The sequence below is a fragment of the Ruditapes philippinarum genome, unplaced genomic scaffold (genome assembly GCF_026571515.1).
Source record: "Ruditapes philippinarum isolate M1 unplaced genomic scaffold, ASM2657151v2 ctg4680_1_1_1_1, whole genome shotgun sequence".
NCBI lineage: Eukaryota > Metazoa > Mollusca > Bivalvia > Venerida > Veneridae > Ruditapes > Ruditapes philippinarum.
Window position 1 is genome coordinate 27,983 of NW_026853066.1, and position 18,124 is coordinate 46,106.

Genomic DNA, 18,124 nt, shown 5'->3' on the forward strand with positions numbered 1-18,124 from the left:
GACCTTCACTTGACCTTCACGTGATCTTTCTTATAGCATGAAACATCGATTCAGGAAAAAAATTGATTGATACCGATACAACAATCATAGTCAATGTTCCTACTTCAAAGAATTCGTTGTATGTATTGATATAAGAGGGTTTACCATATTGAAGTTAAAATAGAGTGTTATTCTTACGTAATTAATTATAAAGCATATGTGTTGATACTTTAATTTATCTAGCCAAGTCGTTCTGCTGAATTACACAATTGTTTCTTTTTGATAAAGCCGGAAATATTCATACACAATACCAATAAATACATAAACGGAGACAATTGTTTTCCGTGGGAAAACATATAAAAATCTTTAAAATTATGATTATTTGATATAGTTACGTTAATTAATAAGATATTTTTACAGAATGAAGATATTTCAAAACTTCCAATCCAATGAAAAATGTTCAAAAACTTGAAAGCTTATCCAACGTGTACATAATGATAATGTATTTTAAAATGTGGTTGTAAATGGCTTAAATCTTCACGAGTTGAATAATAAGTTTGACAATAATTCTAAGATAGAAGAATACAAATTTACAAATTGTTTAACTTTTAAGCATTATCTGAATATCTTCGATAGATATTTTGATTTGTAAAAAAAAACACAAAAAACTTCGATGTATATACACATATTTTAGAATAGTCAGTCCTGATATAAAAAAATTAAGAAGGGAAGGTATAATAATATAAATGTATATACTTTGCAGTATGGTGATAAAAAAACGATGTTGAAGGGCTATGCAACTACTTCTTTGATGATTAACGCACTAATTTCAATATACCTACCGACCGAATTTCAATAGATATGTCAAGAACGAGTGAAAATCTCATACATTATGCTATATAATGCGTATTAAAAACAAAGCATTATCTGCAAATTGTGTTATATGAAGAAACTTATAACAATATCAAGTTGTTGTGATGATTATTGACACGCCTATAATATCCTTTGTTTAGATATTGTGTATTGTACTTTTTGTATGAGCCGGCAGCAAAAGAATAAATTGATTTTGTCATTGTCATAGTTATTTTTCAGTTTACTTTCAATAAATATAAAATATCAAAATGGCATAATATCGTTATAGGATTTTAATTGATTATATCAAATTATTAAAGACATTGCTTCTATCATCTGTTTCCACAGATTTAAAGTAACAGATATGTTGAGGTTAACATTGTATAGTAACACATATATTAAACATAAATCATTAAAACTGTATTCCCCGCATTATCTTGTAACATGTCAGGATTTATGCCGGCCCGCCACGGCGAGCCGGTATTACGTTAGGATTTTACTGAGAAACAACCTAAAACTCCAATCCATCCAAAAATTAAATCGAAGCTTGGCTTTCAGCTTTCTACAAAATTTATCTATCAGGGCTAGGATCAAAAATTATTTAGCCAATCAAATTAAATCTTACATAGCGTCAAAAAACCTTCAATTTTCACGCCGTTTTTAAAAAGCAGCAAGTATTATTTTGAGCGCAAAGATATACTGATGATTAAAATGTTTGTTTCCATGAATTCTTTTCAATAAATCATATTTACACTGACTTTTGATTTAGCGATCTCACCTGTTCCTCTGTAGTAAGTTTTCGTTTGGTTAATTAACATAAGTGTACATCTGGTTCTGTGCATTTTTTTTCATTTTTTTCTTTTTTCCGGTCATTTTATCCTTTCCGGTATTTAGTGTATATATTTACTGGCCGGGATCCGGGACGCCAGGACTGGCCGGGATCCGGGACGCCCGGACTGGCCGGGATCCGGGATCGTATAAGATATAGAGGAAAAACTAATAAACTATATTTGTGTTGATTATTGTCGTAATGAAAGGCCATTAAACGTTAAGTTTTTTTTAATGTATGTAATGAACGTTAAATTAATTAAACTTAGGATATAAATATATTTAGAGCTATTTATTAACAAACTTAAAATGCGGAAATCACAATACTTATAATTATATGCCTAATTAATTGGAAAAATTAAATTGGTCAAATCCCGGGATCCCTTTATGTTTTAATGCGATCCCAGCTTTTCTGAAAACTATATTCTTGAACTGGCCAATTCCTGGGATCTCTTTATATTTTAATACGATCCCGGCTTTTCTGAAAAATATATTCTTTAACTGGTCAACTCCCGGGATCCCTATATGTTTTAATAGGATCCCGGCTAATCTGAAAAACATCTTAGACTGGTCAATTCCCGGGATCCCTGTATGTTTTAATAGGATCCCGGCTTATCTGAAAAAAATCTTAGACTGGTCAATTTCCGGGATCCCTATATTTTTAATAGGATCCCGGCTTTTCTGGCTGAATTGATTGACAACTTGTGTTTACTTTAGGACTTGTGTCTGTCACTCATTCCAATACTAAATAACATACTACAACTTAACTTCGTATAAAGAGACATCTTTATGAATTCTACCTATCTAACATTTATTTGGTCAAGGTCAACAGGCCACACAGTAAATGTGCATAGACATAGGGACTTCATTTTATCTGTTTACATGCATCTTCATATATACTCATATTCCTCTTTGTTAAACTGAGAGAACTGGCTTCCATCACTTTTATTTTAATGTTCGCTCAAGTCTCTTCAGCTAACAGAACTGTCATTTTTACATTTAAACGCACCCCTTGAAAAAAATTACGAAGCGAGTCGCTACTAGCTTTTTTAAAAGCTAACCTTGTCAAGATATTAGCTTGAGGTCACCGTTTGCTACTAGAAGTCCTTCATACGACCTTTGTAAAGTTATCTCTGTCCATTCATTAACACTATCAGTGCTATCTTACAATTCTCTAACAACAAAAGCAATCTATGGAGGAATAATTGTCATCTGGTGTTTGTTGCTGACTTAATAAATTCAGTTTGTCGTCTGCTGTATATAATATTACGTTTAAGGATTTTCTGGTAAATATGGAATCATTATAATGCTAGGAAAAGCTATTACAAACTTTTTAAAATGTATCAGTGTTTTTTAAACAAAGTTCAAAATTTCCAATGTAGAAAACATGAAAATATTTCCTTACATTGCAAGTATCGTAATGGAGATTTTCTTTAAGGAAGACACATAAGAATACAACAGTTCTGTCTGTTGTTATATTTCTTTGTTGTTTGAAAGTTTTTTTTATATAGATTTTAAGTTATTACACATTTATTCATTTCAAATGAATTATATCCTAAGAAATTTAGAATTGCCTTTAAAATATTTCCTTACATTGCAAATATCGTATTGAAGATAATTTTTAAAGAAGACACATTAGAACACAACAATTTGGTATATTGTTGTTGTAATTTTTTGCTGTTGAATGATTTCTACAGAATCAATCAAGTAATTACATGTATTATTCATTTCAAATGATTTACATCTTTAAGATATTTGGAATTGTCTTTGAAAAATATCCAGGAATATGAATTAAATCCGTAATGGAAGTTTGACCGATTCATGATCATTGCTCCCTTGACTCTCTATAATTAATGAGAATAACGGAGTTGTGAAATAAACGTCTGGAAATATTCTACAATACAAACAAAGTACCTGCAATCAATTACATGGAATAAACTGGTAACGTGTATTCAGTTTGGATACACCAATGTTTTAGATTTTAAATAAGCAACGAGTTTTCTACTGGATCAGTTGGCGACTTAGAAAGTTTGTAATTATTTCTATCATTAAATCATTAATTAACAGTCATGCATGAACTTATTTCACAAAATATTTAGTGCTGGCATGTCTATTATATTGTTATTGTTTAACATAGTCTGTCGTACATGTTGTATGCATAAGTAAAACTTTCAAGAATCATTTTCTTGTCTTAAAGTGATACGATTTACATCTAGCTGTATTTCTGTCTCATTCTATATCATGATTGTTAAGACAAGATTTGAAGATTGCAGGTTTTTGAAACAGTAGAAGGTTCAATAGAACTGTTACACTGCCTATGATTGAAGTGACGAACATACAATACTAATTACATAGTCGAATTATACAGTACTTATATAGAAAGTGATGGTAAATGCTTTACAGTTGTTGAATTTGTCTTACAGAAAGAATCATATCACTAATTACTCTTTAAGAGACACTAGGAATGAGCACAATTACCGATTTATTGATATTGAAAAAAAACTATTGAAACTTTAATATACAATAAGTGTATCCGAAACGAAAATGTTTGCATTAAATAAAAATAATGTAATTTGCTTTATGTAAGAAAGTATTACATGTTGCTTTCAAGCCGGGAAAATTATTCATCAGGCCTTGTCTTGCCAAGATTCCTCCTGGAAAAGAAAGCTTTTCTTTTGTTATCGTTAAACTGGCATAATACTTGTAGAGCAATGTTTCTGTCAGTCAATTTAGAAATAAAAATGTGCTACAACAAAAAATATATACGCTGTATTTTTTTTATTACCATCTTCGTATAGTTGGAATAGAGACAGTTGGTTCGTTCATTTCTTCAGTGATTTACTTGCCCAGTACAAATTAACTATATATTCAGTTCATAACCAGCATTAAACGGCATTAATGGTAACTTAAGAAGGATGTTGATCGGTAAAATAAAATTGCTTATTCTTGGAAATTTTTGCTCCTGAAAACTGACAATATAAAGAAAATGTAGATATTTATTTCTAGGGTTTGTCACCAAAAACCATTTATCTTGATTACCAGTTGTTTATTTATTACCATAAAAATGATATAAAGTCTTAATAAATACTTAACACGATCAATTAAAAGTGTATATCATATTAGTGTCATAGATGAAAGAATCGAGGACATATTGTACATAGTATTGTCTTAGCAACAACTAAAAAATACTAAAAAAGAAAAAATGAAAATTTTTCAAAGATCAACTGGGACTCTTTTAAAGGTAACAATAAAAATATAATAAATAGACATAATCAGAAATAAAATGAAAAACGGTATTTAGTGCGATTTAGATAACAAAGAATCTTTCACTTTTCACTTGTGTACAATAGAAATATTGTTTAGGAAAGTTTGAGTGAGCGAATTGTCTGAAATGTTGCACGCATGTTATTGGTATAGATCTATCTTGTTCTGTATAAAAAAACTCGAAAAAAATAGTCCTGTCAAGTCAATGTATCTCAGTCTTGTCCATTATTGAATAATTCTTTTCAAAAATTGAGATGAAGAGATTTACATTTCAAACGGTTTATTGATTTAACCGTGTTTTACAATAAATGTTTGTTTTTATATCCGTTTGTCTAAAGAATGCAATTCCAGCAGTATTCATGTCCATTCTTATTCTTTATCTAAGTGTAATTTATTTAATAGATATTCAAAGTGTTTTAGTTTTTCAGGCTATTTAATTCTTATAAAACAGACATCAATGTTGTTTAAGCGAAGTTATTTGTTTATGAATGTTGTTTTATCTTACTGACGATGATTTAATGATCCTTTTTATCTGTTGCTCAGGTAAACTTAACTAAATTATGTCGTGTTGATATAAAGTAGGCTGGCTGATTCAATATTAATAAAATAAAAGACAAAAACAATTGTTTTAAACTTTCATTGCACAACAGATGCTTATAATTATTAGAAACATAAAAGCGAAAATAAATGATCGACAAGGTGATGTGAGCTGTATATTGTTTTTGTCAAATATTTGATGTAAAACTGTTGCTGTATTACCTTGAACGATTTCTTCTTCTGACAATATTGTGATAAAAACAACACAAAACGTCTTGGTTATATTACAATTATATGTATTCATCTAACCACATTGAATTATCAAAATAATTTATTCGAACATTGTTAGAAAATCAGATGTATCTACACCTACATTAATATATGATCACAATAGAAACAAGCATATTTAAATTAGGAATTAGTTAAAATAAAGTCATAGATATAAAATTAAGATACATACTTATTGTTGTATATGGAAGAAATAAGTTGTAGTAATATAATTTGATATTTGTATAAATTACACGTGTGATATATGATATAGAAATTATGCTGATTTGTGTCAGTTTCCTTGATTGTCATAATAACTTGTCGTGTGTAATTGTTGTAATGATTTGTTAGATTCCATCAATAAATAGTGTCGTCATAAATTATCGCTTACAATGAAGCAAGCTTAATATGTTCCTCTAGAAAAATATAAAACGATCTTCAAGTGACCTTCACGTGATCTTTGTTATAGCGGGAATCATCCATTCAGGAGAATTGAACAGCTACTGATACAACAAAACATCGTACTTATAGACAACGTAAAAAAACTTATTCTGAAGTTTTATTTGCACCATTAGAACGAGTAAAAGAACAAAGCAATTTGCACAGTCTCTGATTTTTACACCATACCCCTTTCGTTACAAGCCTAAATAATAAACAATTTCTAATCAAATTTCGGAGTCGAAGTTTGATCTTTAGATTTTAAAACATATCAAATTTAAAATCTTAAGACTTCACTTCCCCCCTTTCTTTTACGTCGCACTAACACAGTATAGGTCATACGCCGACTTTCCAGGTTTACTCGTGGATGAAGAGCTCAGCTACGAACATGCACCTGAGTAGCAACACCGATAAGATATCTGGATAGTTTCCTCAAACGAAATAATTTAAAGTCACTAACGGAATTCAAACACACATTGGTTGAGGGAAAGTGCTTTGATGCCGACGACTTAAGATCTGACCATGTCATTTTAACACATGTACAGCTTTTTAGCAGAAACATTTTGCGACACTGTTAACCTTATAAAAGAATAAATTGTAGTTTTCATTATTTTTTATTATTTGTATGCCCCCACAAAGTGGGAGCATATATCGTTGCAATTGTCCGTCCGCCCGTCTGTGTGTCCGTACGTCTGTCCGTACGTCCCGAAATCTTGTGAACGCAACTCCTCTTAAACCGGATTGATTGCAGATTTTGCTTAAACTTCTAGGGATGAACAACCTTAATGTGTAGATGGTAGTAAAGGAAGGAATTTTTGCTGCGACCAAATTTAACAGAATTATGACCCTTTGTTGATTTTTTCACTATATACTATGTAGAAATTTTGTGAACGCAACTCCTCTTAAACCTTAAGGCAGATTTTGCTTAAACTTCCAGGAATGAACAACCTTAATGTGTAGATGGTAGTAAAGGAAGGAATTTTCGCTGCGACCAAATTTAACAGACTTATGGCCCTTTGTCAATTTTTAGTTTTCAACTTGTGGCACATGTAGTCCAAAAAATATTTGACCTAGAGTCATAAGATTGACAGAACAGTGGCGTGTGGGGGCATCCATGTCCTATGGACACATTGCTAGTTTCTTTTTAATTTAAGAATAGTCTTCTTGTGTCCCTTGTTGTTTTCTCGTCTATGGTAGGTGTCTTCCCCTTTGTCCCTAGTCTTGTTTATTTCTTAACCCCCACCCCTTACCCGGGTCTCCTGTGCCCTTCCCCTGTGCCCTTTGACTTTAAGGGCCTATTATTCCATCATTTATTTGTTTTCATTGAAATTCTTTTCATTTACTAATTATTTCCTATTATTCCATCATTTATTTGTTTTCTTTGAATTCCTTATCAGTTAAATTATTTATCATTTTAGTGAGTAGCCTGTCCGTGCACTGCCTTGTGCCCCGTCCTGTTTTTATTTGGGTTCCACCTGGGCTCCTTGCCACTGGTTTGTGTTGCTGGGTCGCTTCGGAGTTGCGTTCATTAAACGCCGCCTTTCCTTATTGATCTTGTTAATCATATTTTCTTGACAAGATTGACCGAATTTCTGGTCTGATTGTGATAACAAAACTTTATTATGAATTTATTACTGTTAATTCACTGATAACAATGCTTCATGAAATTACACACAGACATTTTAAATGATTCAGGTATTTTTACAATACCAAAATACATTGATATATAATAGTTTCTATAATTGAAGACATGAACGTTGTTTCACTTTAAAGAGTTAATCACTAGATGATTTAAACCGGAGACATAGTTAAAGGACCAGACAGATAGGAAATGTTCCTTGTCATTTATTTCAGAGAGTTTTATTAATAATATTGCCGGTGGTAAAATGTGCAACTATTGTAGAAATAACCAGATCGATAATCAATATCTATATTCAGATTTCCTTACTGTAAATTTATTTATAGATATTGGTATTGCCAATGGTTTAAAATAGAATATCGAGAAAGCATGTAGTTAAACAAGTACAAAGTGAAATTAAAATTTGTAACTTGTTACTTCGTTCTTGTAAATTTCAAATGATTGAAGCGAAAGAAGAACAAATGATGTAACTTCTCACGATATCAGAGATAGCGACCGATAGCGAAAATAATGCAAACAAAAATTCAGTCGACTTTTTCACTATTTATTTAGAAGGTGATAAAAATGCTTTTCAGTGTTACAGTTTATTTATGTAACAGACGCATCATATTGCTACAAGAGATGTTAAAATTACACTGGGCAAAATACACAATCCGCTTACTGATTTTTTATCTAAACAAATAGTAATTGAAAATATAATAAATTACGAGTGAATCGGAAACAAAATACTTGTAAATTAAATGTAAAATAATGCTATCTGCTTTATGTAAAAAAATGCCTGTTGATATTTCAGACCAAGGCTAATATTCGTCTGTCGTTTCTTTGCCAAGATTCCTGCTGGAAAAGTAAGAATTTTAATATTTTGTTATTGTTACGCTGGTACAGACTAAAAATGAGAGAAACAACATTTGTGAGAATTCAACTGTAAAAATCTGGAAACAAAGTGATCCCTCGGAAGCATTAATAACAACAATTTTTTGCAGACTCGGTTTGAATGAGTCTATACATGAGGCTTAATGAAAATGTGCAACATCACTGAGCGGTACTCAATTCTCAACAATTAACAGTGCTGGCATCAATGACCCCGAATGACCAAAAAATATAACAACACTGAAGTGAAGTAGGGGCAATTTTTTACAGCTATCACACAGCAGTTGACATCTGCTGTTGTGAATTATAAATATCTGGAAGCAAAGTGATCCCTCGGAAGCATTAATTACAACAAAATTATTAGAGAATTGCAGACTCGGTTTGATTGAGTCTGTACATAAGGGATAATACACATAATCATCAATTTGTTTTTGTTGTAGTTGTTGTTGATTTTCTTCATTCAAAAGTAAAGGGAAAGTAACACGCATAATACCGGATATGCACATTTGAGAAACATATTTCTATGATTGATCTTTAAACAAGATACAATAAATGTATAAAGATCAATTAGAAATATTGGACGTAACAATAAATAGATAATCATGGGTTCATGGCTGTATATGTTTATCATCTAATCTTCTGTTTGGCTTCGATATTCAGTGATGCCCTTGCCCGTGCACACGAGATCATCAATAATCGTTACTTTGTCTATTATATTCAGTTCATTATCAACATTGTAACGCTTAAAGGCAATGGCAGAAGTCCTTCAAACGACCTTTGTTGTAATGATATTCGTCCTGGAAGTTTGTAATGACATTATAAGGCCGTTATAGTATGTTTATAAGGATGTGATTATCGGGAAATCCGTGAAATCATTTTGTTATTAAAGATCCTGTATTTTTTTATTAAGGTTGTTACACACTAAAGTGAAATTATATATAGGTATAATTATGCTTCTAAAACAATTTTCTAACATCGAAGAATATGTAAAATATGTACTGCAAATATTTGTCACATAAATGTAATAATTAAAATATATGCATTTATTTCTTATTGAAAACTATGACTTAGACTTTATAGAAAAAAAATGTTCTAATTATCTAAGTTCTGTTCTAAGTAAATTCGGTAATATCTTTACAAATAATGCTTTTTGAACATACAATATTGATAAATCTTCATTTGAGCATTATATTTATGATATAAAACTATAAAAAAATTGAGTTACAGGATCTTTAAAAGGAGCCTTTAGCAATGTAATTCACTGCAAGACATAATTTTTATTAGTAATATTACTATTTATCTCCTCACATATTTCATGTATTTTGGGAATTACTATAATAAAAGTCGAAGTAATAATTCGAAATGATAGATATAAATGTGTTGAAAATCTCAGTGTCATAAATTGAGAAAAATGAGGACAACTGCCATTGTACGTTGAATTGTCTTTTAAAACGTTGCCTTACAAAAAGCGAGGCAGCAATTAAAAGGGTAACATGATTTAACCGCGTCTAATTTTAAAATATGTATCCATACACGTATATCTAGAACATGTTCTTTATTTATAAAGTGTTTTAGTTTTTCAGGCTATAACTTCTCTATGAACAGACATCAATGTTGTTTAGGAGAAGTTATTTGCTTATGCAATTGTTTAATCTAACTGCCGATAATCTAATTATGTTAAATGTGTTGTTCAGGTGAACTAAGTAATATCGCGTTTAACTAAAGCAGGTTGGCGGATTTAATATCAACAAAACTATAAACAAAAGGAAACATATCACTAAATAGCCCTTCTAACTCATGATTAAAGAAAAAGTAAAAAACAGATTTTGAGAATTAATTGATTAATATGAAATTAAGATACATATTTATACGTCAAATTATGTAATATTATTAAACATAGACAATTATTAAGAGGCGGGGTGCCAAATGAATTTTTATACAAGTGCTATTTGTTACTGTATAAATGTTATGATATGTATTCATGTTATTTTATTCATGATAAATAAATCATGTAGTCCATTTTATGAGATATAGTTCATGTTTATAACTCTGATTTCAGCTTTTATCTCTGTCATATGAACTTGTCATATGTGATTGTTATGGTGATTTGTTAGATTCCATCAATAAATAATGCAGTCATAATTTACCTCTAAGATTATAGCAAGTTAAATATGTTTCCCGGGTGATATATATATATATAAAACGACCTTCACGTGACCTTCACCTGATCCTTCTTTTTGTGTGAAACATCAATTTGAACTGATACAAAGGAAATGTTGGAAATTGTTGCTTCTCGAACTTTATTGATGTATAAGCATTGTTTACAGTTTTACTACAGAGAACTTACATCATAAATTTGTAGATTTAGGTATGTTATTTTGTAATCACAGTGAAGTTATATTTTACTATTATATTACGTTCGCTGTTATTTACCAAATTTATTGTAAAGTTCAAAATGATTTGTGTTACCTGGCCAAATCTTATCGCTGATTTGCTGATACAAAAATAACAGTATTCCAGAGTATGATATAGACAAAAATCATTTTTACATTTCTTTTAAGTCTTAACAATCTAGCACCTTTAATTTTGATCACTGTAAGATTATATTTCAAGCTTATTTAATTAAACTTTTATCATTTCTTGCGGTGCGTTACTCACTGTAATTTTTTTTGTAAAGTCTAGAGAAAGCTATGTAAATGGGAAGCTCTTTCTAACATATATGTTTCAAATCAAAGTCTTGAACAATACAAGTTTTATAGTTTGCTATAAACACACAACAGCCGTTTAATAATTTACATATTATAGATATTTCAAGCACTTTGTTGAAAAAATGTAAGCATGCCTTTCGTTTATGAAATCGTTCTACTTTTTGGACAACATTTCTTTCGATTATCTTTGTCATATAAAACTCTCGTCTAACAATCTTAATGAATAATAATATACGCCAAAACGTGCCGTGATTTATCGCATGAAGCACACTGGAAATAACAAAAGTTATCATACGAACTCTGTGTAGCGAATTTTCAACACCTTTGAACTACATTGAAATAATACAAACACTTTAAATCCATTTTTATCACTTTTAATTTTTCCTTTTCAAAACTCCAACAGTCAATATTTTAGTAATTCCTTTTCACATCCACTTTTGCAACCACTCTTTTTTCTATAACAACTGGCTATAACACAATTACATCAATATATATAGTAGCCAAATTTTAGCGCAAAAGAACTTAATATTTACAAGAAAAGCATGATATAATCGTGAACATTTGTGAACATGTGATTTTTCCCACCAAAATTAAATAAGGAGCAAAACGGAGTTAAGGTTTATATATAATATTACATAAGCAGAAATACTCAATAAAAAAACACGTAAAATATGAGAACTGATAGTAAGTTACATGAAATAACATGTTAGATTCGCGCCAAACTTATGAAAGGTGATAAACTAAATTTAACAAAAGAACATCGCTAGATATTAGCGACACTCTGTGACATCTTCAGAGTTATCACAAGAACTCCAGAACATTTGAAAAATCGCGTATAAATCTGTTAGCCGGTGCTTTATGTTTGCAATTTTGCATTATAATTAGGATATTTATGTATGGCATGTATGGCAATGATGAGGATCAGAAATAAACAGGTCAATGCTTGTGAATTGGCAAATAATTTGAAAATAAATTTTACTCACAACTACCAGGTTTCAAGCAAGAGGCGATGAAAAATGGCCTATGATTTAGTTACAAGATGTAAGAAAAGCTTAATCATCAAAGTATAATTTAGCACCTAGATTTCATTTTTACAATATGAAATCAACCATTTTACAGTGTTTTAGTAATGTATACAGATGTTTTCTGACGAACTCTGTGACAGTTATCACAAGAACTCCTGAACAAGTTATCATAAGAACTCCATCCTTCGTGTAACAGTTCCTCCCCCGTGCGTATCAATGTGCCTCAGTCCGAATTCTTTTCAAAAATTGAGATTAAGAGATTTACATTTTAAAAGGTTAATTGATTTAACCGTGTTTTACCATAAATTATAGTTTTTTATCCGTTTGTCTAATGAATGCAATTCCAACATTCTTAATCTCTATTTAATAGATATTCTAAGTGTTTTAGTTTTTTCAGTATATAAAATTCTATAAAACAGACATCAATGTTGCTTAAGCAAAGTTATTTGTTTATGAATGTTTTTTTATCTTACTGACGATGATTTAATGATTCCGTTTTATCTGTTGCTCAGGTAAACTTAACTGAATTATGTCATAATAATATAAAGCAGGCTGGCTGACACAATATTAACCCTTTACCCCATATATACGCGAAACAACGCACTTTCGACCACCCCTTTTTTTAGGCCTCAAATAGTGAAAAAATGTCCTATTTGGGCCCCAAACACATGTTTTCGTTTGAGAAATGTTGCTAAAAAAAATGAGCACTTTTTTGGCGCCGCCCCCCCCCCCCATCCAAATGATAAATCAGGGGGTTGCCAGAAGGGGGATGTGCCCCCTTCTGTTAGGGGGTTTAAAGGGGGGCGGAGTCCCCCTCATCGCCAAGAAAATTTTGGACTTGTGAGAGGCTAAAAGTGACCCAAGATCGATCATAATTTAACGTGTAACCAACGCTGAAAAGCCTTTGGCTCTATCTCAATCCCTCGGAAATTGCAGCACTTTGAAATAAATTTTTTGATGGAAAAAATCGAGGCAAAATAGTGATTTTTGGCAATTTTGAGATGTCCCCTCGTTGCCATGGTAACAGGAAATTTAAGCCTGAGCATGTCGTTACAAAGGCAATGGTCCAGTCAACATTTGTGCCAAGTTTGATTAGTATTGAAGCATTTTTCATAGTTTCATAGCAGTTTGAACTTGTAACAGGAGGCTTTTCAGTGACGGCCATTTTTCAAAATATGCTCACAATATGCTCATGGGGGAAAGGATTAATAAAATACGAGACAAATAAAAAATATTAAAAAGTCATTGTAAAAATAATGTTTCTAATAATTAGAGACATAAAAGCCAAAATAAATGACCGACACGGTGATGTGAGCTGTATATTGTTCTTGCCAATTTTTTTATGTAAACTGTGATACCTGTGTTGCTGTATTACCTTGAACGATTTCTTCTCCTGAAAATATGGTGATAAAAACAACACAAAACTTGTTGGTTATATTATTACATATGTATTTATCCAGCCACATTGAATTATCAAAATATACAATTCAAACAATGTAAAAAATCCGGTTATATTATAATGTAAGTATTGTATTGATCCAGCCGCATAAGATTATCAAAATATATCATTTAAACATTGTTATATATCATATATCTTCACCTACTTAATCTCTTGATCAAAATAGAAACAAGCATAATATTAAAAGGAATTCATAGATTGAAATAAACAGAACGATTTTTTTTGCATCATAGATATGAAATTTAGATTATTATACATATTTATTGTTGTATATGGAAGTTCTTGTACTATAATTTGATATTTATATAAATTACACGTGTGTTATATTTATGATATTTTATTTATGATATAGAAATTATGCTTAATATTTAATAATCCTGATTTGTGTCAGCTTCCTTGTTTGTCATAATAACTTGTCGTGTGTAATTGTTGTTATGATTTGTTAGATTCCATCAATAAATAATGTCCTAATAAATTATCGCTTACAATAAAACAAGCTGATTATGTTCCTCTAGAGAAGGATAAAAAACAGATATATAAAACGACCTTCACGTGACCTTAACGTGATCTTTGTTTAAGCGGGAAACATCAATTCATGAGAATTTGAACAGATACTGATACAGCAAAACAATGTTAATGTCCCTGCTTCAAATAATTCAAGAATACATTTAATATAATAACAAGTAGAGTGTTAACCATATGTTCCTATTTTAAATAATTCATTACACATATTATGTCTCAATATAATATAGTTTGCCATTTAAAATGTATTCCTTTTAAATAAAGTCGAAATATATAACACAACAGAATTAACATGGACACAGTTATTTTCCATGGGAAACGATTTCTTCAGATAGTCTCATGTATGATGTAGAAGACATTTATAATGGTCTTTGACTTTAACACCATATGCATTTCAGGCTAAACAATCTCTAATCAAATTTTGAAGTCGAAGTATTATTTTAAGATTTTAAAATAATTGTAATAAATTTAAAATCTGAGTTCACTTTCCTCACTTTATTACAGGGTTTTTACTGTCGGAGCAACACCGTAATGGTCATATGGCGACTTTCCAGCTTTACTCGTGGATGAATAGCTCAGCTACGAACGGGCATCTGAGTAGAAATACCGATGTTCTGTAAGCTTCTGGATATTTCCTCACACGGAAGAATCCAAAGTAACTAACGGAATTCAAACCCACATTGGTTGATGCAAGTGCTTTTGGTGTCGACGACTTAAAATTTGATCCTGTCATTTTAATACATGTACAGCTTTAGAGCAGAACACTGTTAACCTTGTAAAAGAATAAATTGTAGTTTTTCATTATTTTTTCTTATCTTGTATTTAAGAAGAGATTTCACGACAAACAGTCACTGTGATAGCATTTCTGATCTGATTGTGATAATAAACATTTATTATGAATTAATTACTGTTAATTAACTATTACATACAGGCATTTTTTTTTTAAATGATTCAGGTATTTTTAAATACCAAAATATATTTATATATAAGCAGTTTCTACAATTAAAGACATTAACCATTGTTAACGTTGTTTCACTTTAAGAGTTAATCACTATGATGACATTGACTAATTTAAGTTGACCAGACAGATATTGAAACCTCCTTGTCAGTTACATTTATCACATTGCTTCATTTATTTTAGAGTACATTAATCATATTGCCGGTGGTAAAATGTGCAGTTATTGTAGAAATAACAGATCGATAATCAATTCTAACTGAGATTCAGATTTCCTTACTGTAAATTTTATAAAAATAAATATTGCCAATTTGGTTTTAAAGAGAATATCGGAAAGCATATAGTTAAAAACCCAAGGTAGACAAGTGAAAATTAAAAAATTGTTACTTGTTACTTGGTTCTTGTTAAAATTCAAATAAAATTGAATCAAAGAAAATCTTTGTACAAGTTTTTCAACGTCTAATGATGTCAGAGATTAACGTATTAGTGAGCAATGTGAAAACAAAACGGACATGCAAAAATAAATGTCACAGTCGAATGTTTCAATACTTATTAAGATGATAGAAAATGCTCTACGGTTAGTGTTACAGTATTATTTTATCTTTACAAGAGTATCATATTTGCTACAACAGATGTTAAGATTTTACACTGGGCAAAATACAAAATCTGCTTCACTGATTGTATTATAACATTTTTTTTGTATCTAAACAGATGAATTTAAAAATATCATGAATTACAATTGAATCAGAAACAAAATTCTTTTTTAATTAAAACGAAAAAATAATGTAATTCTGCTTTGTGGTAAAAAATAATGTTGATTTCCAAGGCCATTGTAAATTTCGTCTGTCGTTTCGTTCCAAGAATTCCTGCTGGAAAAAGTAAGAATTTTTAATATTTTTATTGTTACGCTGGCACAGACTATAATGAGAGAAACAACATTTTGTGAGAATTTCAACGAAAATTAATGCAAAGTGTTAAAATCTGGAAAACAAAGTGATCCCTTGGAAGCATAAAGCACAACAAAATTACAAGAGAATTGCAAACTCGGTTTGAATGAGTCTGTACATGAGGGATAATGAAAATATGCAACATCCCTCACGACCCATAGCACCGGCTCGAGCGGTACTCAATTCTCAACACTTAATAGTGCTGGCTTTAATGATCCCGAAGGACCAGAATAGTATAACACTGAAGTGAAGTTCGGGGCAATTTTTTTGCAGCTGCCACACAGCACTTGACACCTGCTGTTGTGAATTATCAAAATCTGAAAACAAAGTGATCCCTCGGAAGCATTAATCACAACAAAATTACAAGAGAATTGCAGACTCGGTTTGATTGAGTCTGTATATGAGGGATAATACACATAATCATCATTTTTTGTTGTAGTTTTTGTTGATTTTCTTCATTCAAAAGTTAAGGGAAAGTAACACGTATAATACCGGATATGCACATTTGAGAAACATATTTCTATGATTGATCGTTAAACAAGATACAATAAATGTATAAAGATCAATTAGAAATAATTGACGTTACAATAAAAAGATAATCATGGGTTCATGACTGTATATGTTTATCATCTTATCTTCTGTGTGGCTTCGATATTCAGTGATGTCCTTGTCCGTGAACACTAGATCATCAATAATCGTTACTTCGTCTCTTATATTCAGTTCATTATCAACATTGTATCGCTTAAAGGCAATGGCAGAAGTCCTTCAAACGACCTTCGTTGTAATGATATTCGTCCTGTAAGTAGAAGTTTGTAATGACAATTATTAAGGCCGTAAAAGTATGTTACAAGGATGTGATTATCGGGGAATCGGTTTGAAATAGTTTTGTTCTTACCAATCTTATTCACTTTTTCAAATTATTGAGTATTATTTCATTTTTATTTATTCTTTACAAAAAGCGGGGAATTCAAAGGTTTAAATGATAATCATTAAAACGAAAATAAATAAAATGTTGTTCATATTTGAAGTGTTTTAGTTTTTCTATTAAGGAACAGACATCGAGAAGTAATTTGGCTATGAAATTGTTTTAATCTAACTGACGTTTATTAAATTATGTTTAATTTCTTGTTCAGGTGAACTAAGTAATATCGCGTATAACTAAAGCAGGTTGGCGGATTTAATATCAACAAACTTATAAACAAAAGGAAACAAAGCAAATAACCGACAAAGTGATGTGAGCAGTATATGTGTTCTTGCCAATTTCTTTTTACACACTTTTAATAGATTTGTTGCCATATTACATTGAATTACCGTCATAAAAACACGAAGGTTGTTTGAAATATTATTATATACTAGTATAAACATATTCAGTTACATTGAATTACCATGATAAAAACAACACGAAGCTTGTTTGATATATTGTTATATACATGTACTACATGTAGTATAATTATATGCAGTTATGTACATCGAAATACAACATTATATCAAACAACTATAACTCATGATTAAAGAAAAATCAACAAATTAAATTGTTGAGAAATAATTTATATGAAATTAAGATACATAGTTTTACGTCAAATTTTGTTTTATTATTATAAAATAAAATTTAAAATTAAGGGGGGGGGTGCCAAATTTAAATTTTTTACCCCGTCTATTTTTTACGTATTAAAATTTTTTGATATTTTATTTATGCTATTTTTTCCCCTTTTATAAAGGAAAACATGGGAGACTATTTTATGGGGATATTTTTTCATGGTTTTTTAATCTGAGTCCCGTTTTTTCTTGTCATATTAAAATTTTATATGTGATTGTTATGGTGGTTTTTTAGATT